This window comes from Haliotis rufescens, unplaced genomic scaffold (assembly GCF_023055435.1).
Source record: "Haliotis rufescens isolate VD_foot unplaced genomic scaffold, xgHalRufe1.0.p SCAF_55, whole genome shotgun sequence".
NCBI classification, from domain to species: domain Eukaryota; kingdom Metazoa; phylum Mollusca; class Gastropoda; order Lepetellida; family Haliotidae; genus Haliotis; species Haliotis rufescens.
This window is the reverse complement of record NW_025964279.1, coordinates 325973-335303: the sequence shown is the minus strand read 5'-3', so window position 1 is coordinate 335303 and position 9331 is coordinate 325973. Positions and strand designations below refer to the sequence as shown.

Below are 9331 nucleotides of genomic sequence, written 5' to 3'. Positions count from 1 at the left end.
TTTAACATGAATACCCCACTCAGACACAGTATACTGACTCCGAGCCGACCAGTCCTTGTTTTAGCCCCTTAATGCCGAGCGCCAGACAGGGTAACAACAAGTATCATCTTTTAACGTCTTTTTGTATGACGCGGCCGGGGATGGAACCCCGGACCTTCCGCTCTCCGGGCGAACGCTCTACCACTAGACCACGGAGGCGGTCTTAACAGAGAAGAATTTGTGATTTTTTTCAATAGACACGAATGAATACTTACTGTTAAAAACACATCCATTGAAGATTCCTGATCCAGCAATTGCGAGACACGCTACCCACAAGTAAGGCGTGATTGTGACTGTGCTTATACACACTCCCTCCAGCAGTAAGCACACTGCAAGCACTTTTGATGGTTCCAGGTACTTCATAAGAACTACAGACACCAAGCACCCAAAGCTAAGAGATAGTCCCAATATGAGAAACAGGCTTGATATGTCATCCAGACTTGTCCTAAAATAGTCCTGAAGGTCAGGCAATGTTGGTCCAAGAATGGTCATAAAGACACCCTGCAGAAAAAGTACCGGAGATAGTACAAACAGTAACATATTGTAAAGTATTTAGTTTGGAATCCTTAAAGTGTACATGGAGGTCCACAGAGAATATTGTATTAAATTGAGTCAGTGTGTTAAATATATGTAAACATATATCTCACACGACGGAAGATTTTTAGGGTCATTTGTTGTTTTCATTTTTTTTGAAATTTGAATATGAATACTAAGTTGAAATTTCAAAATGCTAAGTTGAAATTTCAAGATACTATGTTGACATTTCAAGATACATAAGTTACATCTTTTTCTTGAAATTTGAACTTAACACAACATCTTGAAATTTCAAGTTAGTATCTTGACATTTCAAGTTAGCATCTTGAAATGTCAACTTAGTATCTTGAAATTTCAATTTAGTATTTTGAAATTTAAAGAAAAACAGCAAGAAAAGAAATGGCTCTAAAAGGCTTCCTTATCACACGGAAAAGCAGATAAACAGATAAAAAGATATGAAAAAACGGACAAAAGTAACAGTAACAAAACAGGAAATCGATCTCGGATTCTGCATTTCAATATTACCATTCTATTTTGTAAACAAAATAAAGTGTTTCGCCAATGAATGAATACAGAAATACGATTACACAAAATGGCTAGTTTGTATGAAAATATGTAGAATTATTAAAGTGGAATTTAACTTTTTTCCCACGTGGTTTCTTAGCAACAAGACAAAAGATAGTGTTAGATATATATCTTATGACACTCGGTGACTTTCTCAGTGTGTTAGCAAGCGTGGCACCAACGCCAGAAGTGAGGCACCTACCAACAGAAGAAGCGAATAACACCACAGTGACACTCGCAATATAGTCAGCTTGTTTGGCATGGTGGTCTTGGTACGCAACGATGTCTTCTTGTTGTGCAGGCAGTGTCAGGTTCACAATGAAGTCGATCTAGAAATGACAAGACCATAGATCAGGTATCACTTCTTGAGTTTTGTATGAAGTCTTCAGATTGGAGTTAGCCTCATGTCTTGCAAGCAAAAACATACATACTCAGTCTAATGGGCAACGTAAAAATATAGCAACATGACCCCAATGTCTCAAACAATAGCCAATGACACACGAGGCAACTTATGTCTGGCAACATCGGTCGACAGACCTGGCACACCACGGACAAAAATCCTCTAACTTTCCTGCCATCTGAGTTGTTTCCTAAGAAACGCTACTGACGTCACCCTTCCAAACCAACATGGCGGGAGAGAATGAATATTTGACAAGACTTTTCAGCTCATGTAATGGTATTGACATTAAGACGAAGGAGAGCAAGACAAAGATTACAAAACAGACAAATATCATGTGACGAAAATAAGCGGTGATGGTGAAATGGGTTGAACTTCGCTTTCAAGATTGTTGCACTAATAGCATGCACGCGTGTGCGTGTGCGTGTGCGTGTGCGTGTATGTGTGCCTGCCTTCCTTTTACTTGTCCAGACTGATGCCGATTTATAGTGCTAGCCCACTGAGATACCTGCCGCAGTTTAACATGATTACCCCACTCAGACACAGTAGACTGACTCCGAGCCGACCATTGTTTGATTTAGCCCCTTAATGCCGAGCACTAGACAGGGTAACAACAAGTATCATCTTTTAAAGTCTTTTGGTATGACGCGGCCGGGGATCGAACCCCGGACCTTCTGCTCTCCGGGCGGACGCTCTACCATTAGACCACGGAGGCGGTTGTATTTAGTACGGGTACCATTGTTGTGTTTTAGACCTCACGTCTGCAGTGTTTCGGCGACTGTTTTCAGCCTAGTAACGGTTTAATAACGTTTGTAATTGTTTGGTCACATCCAATTTTCAAGTGTATACTTTCTTTGCCTCGCAGATTATACAGTTCCGGAGCAGATCTTGAAAACCGTACAACATTTCTTGCCTTGCACATAATCGGACATGTCATATTGGCTGGGAACATGGGTGAGTGTGAGTGGGTGAGCGTGTTTGGTTTTACGCCGCTTTTAGCAATATTCCAGCAATATCACGGCGGGGGACACCAGAAATGGGCTTCACACATTGTACCCATGTCGGGATACGAACCCGGGTCTTCGGCGTGACGAGCGAACGCTTTAACCACTAGGCTACCCGACCGCCCCGGTGGGGAACATGACTATGTTATGTAACATGTAATGTAAAGTATTTTGAAAGTTCATTTTGACTATGAAATGTATCAGTAGATTTTACAAGATATATATTTAACAACAATTAGAATCTTGGTCATAAGCTAGAAATTGAAACAGATAATTACAATAACACTGCAAAACATCGTCGATTGTGTGATTAACGTCAGCAACAAAAAGAATTTAAGAACCTGCTACATGGAAGGGGAGACAATTGTATAAACTGGGATTTAAATGTTGGAAAAGGCTTTTGTCAAATTATTCTCAGTCGCCTCAGGCTTTGCTGCAGCGATCTTAACGCAGATCAGCTTCATGGACATATTTTGGATACTAAACTTTGTTCCTGTGGATACCCATCTTCCCGAGGCAAGAGAGTTAACTGACTTTGAAAGTCAAGTTTCCACCCTTGCCGAACTAGGCTGGAATTCCTGGGCTCGATCGTAGCGCCACGAGTGGGTATTACGAGTTATGTCCTTTCTATGCCTCTCCTATTGACCAATCAGATTTAACCTCTCGTATCACTTGCATTTGTTTCAAACAAAACGGTGGCGCCCAGTCAAGACGATCTGATCGATAATCAAGATCTATATTGTGATAAAACGAGTCTTACATCGCGAAGTGCATCAAATCACGTGAGCACCTTGATTCAAAAAATGAAAAGATTTAGAAAATATCTGTTGACGACGAGTTAGCGGTGCACATGCTTTGCAAATCATGCAGTCGACCGAGATCTGCATGACAGTTTACGAACCGGATTTCGATTTCGGTGCGCGATTTTGATTGGACTATGCATAGACTCGTTAGTCCAGCCAAAATGTAACTCCATAATACCAGCCTAGTTCGGCAAGGGTGGAAACTGGACTTTTATAGTCAGTTAACTCACTTGCCTCGGGAAGATGGTGGATATCATACCGGAGATGTTTTACATTTCTTTTTTTGTGTGTACAAATTACTGTATTCTTCGATATGAACTGCAATTATACTCTTCAAAAAAAGATAATTTGGGTCATAAAAGCAACATTAGCGGATCAAGAGGTGCAAAATAAAGAGGTTTAAGGCGTTATGGTGTTATGACAAATTTCCCGGATCAAAATGATCCCAACAAGGACATGCAAACCATTAGTCGGGAAACGCGTACGATTCGGAAAAACGCAACCAGTGCATTAACAAAAGGGCCATGCATGGAGCTGCACGTACTGCACGTTCAGCAGCACTATGAACGGTATTAAAGTGCAGGTTTTTTTATTGCCTGGCATCTGCGTCAATCGAACAGTGACAGTTCAACAACATGCCAAGATTAACACAAATGCAAAGATACAACGTCAAAGGCCGCTTGCAGGCAGGGGAATCCCGATCAGCTGTCGCCAGCGTTTTCAATGCAGCGCCCAACATCATCACAAGGCCATGGGATCGGTTTTAACAGCATGGGTCAACACACGTGATCGGCCAAGGTCGGGACGACCAAGAGTAACCATCCCCGCCCAAGATCGCTGCTTCCGACTGTGCCGCCTGCGAGAAAGGACGACAACAGTCACCTCAACCGCATCCCAAATACCCGGAATCTCCGACCAGACCGTACGAAACCGTTTAAGAGCAACATGTCTTGTTCGACGAGTCATATTGAGTCGACAACATCATCAACAACGACTGTATTGGTGTCGTCAACACAGGATATGGCCTCAACTGCGATGGAGAGATGTCTGGATCAGCGACGAATCAAGATTTCTGCTCCGTCGAGTGAATGGAAGAGCACTGGTCTACAGACGTCGGGGCGAACGTTACTCCGGAAACTGCATACAGGAAGTGGACAGGTTTGGAGGGGGGAGCATATCGAGGGCAATCTTACGACTCAACGACACATCAACGAAATTCTCCTACCACACGTCCTCCCAATTGCTACCAACGGCAACGATGTATTCCAGCAGGACAACGCTCGATCGCATACAGCACAGATCACAAGAGCCTCTCTACATAACAACGTTGATGTTCTCCCCTGGCCCTACAGATCCCCGGATTCGAACCCGATAGAGCACCCGTGGGATGAATTGGATAGACGGCTACGCCGACGTCGACCACAACCCCAGACGTTGCAGCAGTTGGCTTTTGCGTTGCAGGCCGAGTGGGCTACCATTACCCAGGATGTGATTCGTATACTCGTCTCTTCAATGGGCAGGAGATGCCAGGCCGCTATCTATTCCAAAGGGGGACATACGCGTTATTGACGGTAGCTGGACTTTTCCTATGTACCGATAACTGAGATGACTACAATCACCAAGTGATCCACATAAATTTGGATCAATACCTTGTACGGTTCCTCGTATAAATGCATTGTCCTACCTCACACAAATCTGGCTTGCGTTTCTTTTTTTGAAGAGTATATATTAATCATATATATATATATATATATATATATATATATATATATATATATATACGTCTTAGGCGCCGCAATTCGCTATGCAGAGTTGCGTCCCTTGGGCACGTCAGAAACCTATGATTGTGGGTTCGAATCCCGTTTCGACCCGATTATGTTTCTAGGTTTGTCAGCACCATACCCGTGCTCGTGGGTTTCACCGAAATGGTAAAAATCTGAGACCTGCATCACTTCGGGCCCTCCTCCTACATTAAGCTGACACGCTGTGATATAACTGGAATACTGTTAAAAGCGGCGTTAAACCCAACTCATTCACTCACTATTATATATATAGCTTGGCATATATAATTCATTTGTTCCATTCAGGTTGGTGAGGTGAAATGGGGTTTAACGTCGCGTCCAAGATTATTGCACGTATTGAGCACGTGCATGTACGTGTGTGTGTGTTTGTGTGGCTGCCTGTACCAGTCCGTACTGATGCCGATGTATAGTGCTAGCTCACTGAGATACCATGCCGCAGTTTAACATGAATACCCCACTCAGACACAGTATACTGACTCCGAGCCGACCAGTCCTTGTTTTAGCCCCTTAATGCCGAGCGCCAGACAGGGTAACAACAAGTACCATCTTTTAACGTCTTTTTGTTTGACGCGGCCGGGGATCGAACCCCAGACCTACCTCTCTCCGGGCGGACGCTCCACCACTAGACCACGGAGGCGGTCTTGTCCCATTCAACCTTAATGGAGCGGTATTATAAGCGATTCACTTGGTTACTGATCCATTTTCATATTTTTGTGAAAATAAATGTTTAAATCAATAAGTATGCTCTCAACGTAAGGGTGCAGCAATTAAGTGGAATAGCCCGTCAATTAGCTCTGATCGAGGATTTTCAATTTACGTCACAGCTGGCTCAGTCATTACAGATTTGATGTTAAACCCAGCTCCTATGAAGGTTAATCCTAAAATCGATATCTGAAACAGTAATGATAGTAATACCCCCGTGCGTATAAAGTATAGTTTTGGCCTGAATTGACGTCAAAGCACTGGGAAGCAAACGTCTTCGTACTTTAACTATACTAGTTCAATGGTGAGGTGAAATTGGGTTTAACGTCGCGTCCAAGATTATTGCACTTATATAGCGACGTGCATGCACGTGTATGTGTGGCTGCTTGTACTAGTCCGGACTGATGCCGATTAATAGTGCTAGCTCACTGAGATACCATGCGGCAGTTTAACATGAATATTCCACTCAGACACAGTATACTGACTCCGAGCCGACCAGTCCTCCAAGTCCTCCAGTCCTCCATGATTTTTGTACTTATATAGTATGTGTGTGCCTGCCGGTATTAGTCTGGACTAATCCCGATTTTATAGTGCTAGCCCACCGAGATAACATGCAGCAGTTTAACATGAATACCCCATTCAGACACAGTATGCTGACCTGAGTCCTTGTTTGCCGAGCGCCAGACAGGGTAACAACAAGTACCATCTTTTAACGTCTTTTTGTATGTCGCGGCCGGGGATCGAACCCCGGACCTTCCGCCTTCCGGGCGGACGCTCTACCACAAGACCACGGAGGCGGTCCTAGTTCAATGGAAAACTATACTTTATTACACTACACAGAGGGGTGGAGCAAACCTCATTCCTTAAAACACGGGTTTGTCTGCAAATATCATTAATGAAACGGGGGCACGGGTGGCCCAGTCGTCTAAGGCGCCGCGATTCGCTGTGCAGAGTTGCGTTCCTTGGGCACGCCAGAAACCTATGATTGGTTCGAATCCCGGTTCGCCCCGATTATGTTTCTAGGTTTGTCAGCACCATACCCGTGCTCGTGGGTTTCACCGAAGTGGTAAACGTCTGAGACCTGCATCACTTCGGGCTTTCCTCCCACATTAAGCTGACACGCCGCGATACAACTGGAATACTGTTAAAAGCGGTGTTAAACCCAACTCACTCACTCACTCACATTAATGAAACTGACATATGGCGGTGCCTAGGCCCCGTTACACAAAGCGATCGTAGCGTCACGTACGACTTTCTCAATCCTTATTTCACGTACTGAAGAGGCCACAGGCCTATAGTACAATTTGAAGAATATACAATTTTATACAATTTATGTACATATCTCACCAAATCACCTCACGTCATTCCACCTCGCATCTCAACGCAGTCACATAATTTCACACATACAGTACAATACCATACCCTGTAATTTCATAATTTCTATTTTACCATATCACAACTTGTTATATCATACAACATATTCTATAACATCATATCATATTGTATCATTATTTTAAGATCATACGATATAGTATTATTTCATATACCATTATCATATCATAACATACCCTCGTACCATATATCACACCTATATTATATCACATTACAACATGTCATATCACACAACACATTAGCAATGTCATAGCTTGTCCCATCATATCTTATCATATCATACCATATACGACTATCGTAAGTCTATGTCAAAGGATGGGAGTTACGATCGTCTTAGCGCTACGATCGCTTTGTGGAACCGGGCCCTAGTTTCAGATGCGCACACTTTGATCACCACGAAATTGAATTTAAACTAAATTCGCCTTTATGATTAAATTTGCGTATTCAGTTTGTCAAAAGAATAGGAATTCATTGGTTTGATGAATCTTTGAAATTCAATACTATAAAAAGAAGATGTTTATGGTATACATTTCCAAACAAAGTTGTGTGTGTGTATATATATATATACAGTAAACTACGGTTATAGCGAACATGCTTATAACGAACTGACGGTTATAACGAACTTACTTTTTTGGTCCCGACTATTTGCTGTATTTATGCTGTATATATGCTTATAACGAGCTTCGGTTATAACGAACTAAAATAAGTAGTCCCTTTGAGTTCGTTATAACCGTAGTTTACTGTACAGCAAATATTAGTTGAAACTTGATGTTTTGTGTAACACCCTACACTTTTACAGCATGAAATATTTTGTTTCAATTATTCTTTTGAGGTGAGGTTGCCGCGCAATGTTACACCGATCATTGATCCAAATTCTCATCCTTCGCATTTGGTATAGGAAACACGTAATTCCCTTCTTGGAAGAATGGTGTTATTGTAATCCCCCAAACACCACCCATCATAATCAGTATGCTTACAAGCAGAACGGTACTTACGATCTGGTAAGCCTTTTCACATCTGAAAGCCGAAGAAAGCCAATGTAGGTTCACGTTACAGGCTACTTGCAATCTTTGTAATCTGATTTAAACGGGATTCTACGTCCGCTGTAGTTAGGCTACGCCAGTTCCTGTGTATATGCAGAGAAAGTGCAATATACGCCAGCTGGTATCTGCCCTGCGGGAATACGTGTCATGTGACGTATATGACTTGAGGGAAACCAAACGCTCCCTATCCGAAAGGGAATGGTATTTTGAAATTGCAACTTAGTATCTTGAAATTTCAACAAAAAAAATAAATAAAAAAACAAACAAATGGCCCTAAATGGCTTCCGTATAAATGACTAACAGATTCAATAGCTAGCATAATATTATTGTTTCCAAATTGTTTATCATTAATATTGTTAAATCTATGTTATATTTGGGATAACATTTGTCACATTTGACCACTTTCTAAATGGCGTGAAGTGGGGTTTAACGTCGCGTCCAAGATTATTGCACTTATATAGCGACGTGCATGTACGTGTGTGTGTTTGTGTGGATGCTTGTACTAGTCCGGACTGATGCCGATGTATAGTGCTAGCTCACTGAGATACCATGCCGCAGTTTAACATGAATACCCCACTCAGACACAGTATACTGACTCCGAGCCGACCAGTCCTTGTTTTAGCCCCTTTAATGCCGAGCGCCAGACAGGGTAACAACAAGTACCATCTTTTAACGTCTTTTGGTATGACGCGGCCGGGGATGGAACCCCGGACCTTCCGCTCTCCGGGCGGACGCTCTACCACAAGACCACGGAGGCGGTTTCTAAATGGCATTGTGTGTTCGTATGGCTTTCGGCCAGGGGAGCCGTGCCAATTTACACTTGTATCATAGGCAGTTTGGCAGGGTATATAGGTTTTAACAGGGAGTCTATATATTTTAACAGGGAGTGTATATACGTTTTATATATTCCCTTAATGAAGTAAGTTGATTATAATATCTATTTAAATAAACAAAGTGCTGCCAATACAAATTATAACAGCAGCTGGGGTATCATTACCATGGCCAGCAGCACAGAGTCATGTGCGGGTCAGCGGGTTGTAGTTAATGCCAG

General features: G+C 42.6%; 1 long non-coding RNA gene across 1 annotated transcript; it reads right to left on the bottom strand.

Moving 5' to 3' along the window:
• Window positions 1–283: 283 nt before the first annotated feature.
• LOC125374362 lies at window positions 284–8363 on the bottom strand. The gene is made up of 3 exons (XR_007218584.1): window positions 8233–8363; window positions 1340–1466; window positions 284–540 (listed from the first exon to the last, which is right to left on the bottom strand). It is a non-coding gene; the product is annotated as an uncharacterized LOC125374362 (long non-coding RNA).
• Window positions 8364–9331: the final 968 nt, after the last annotated feature.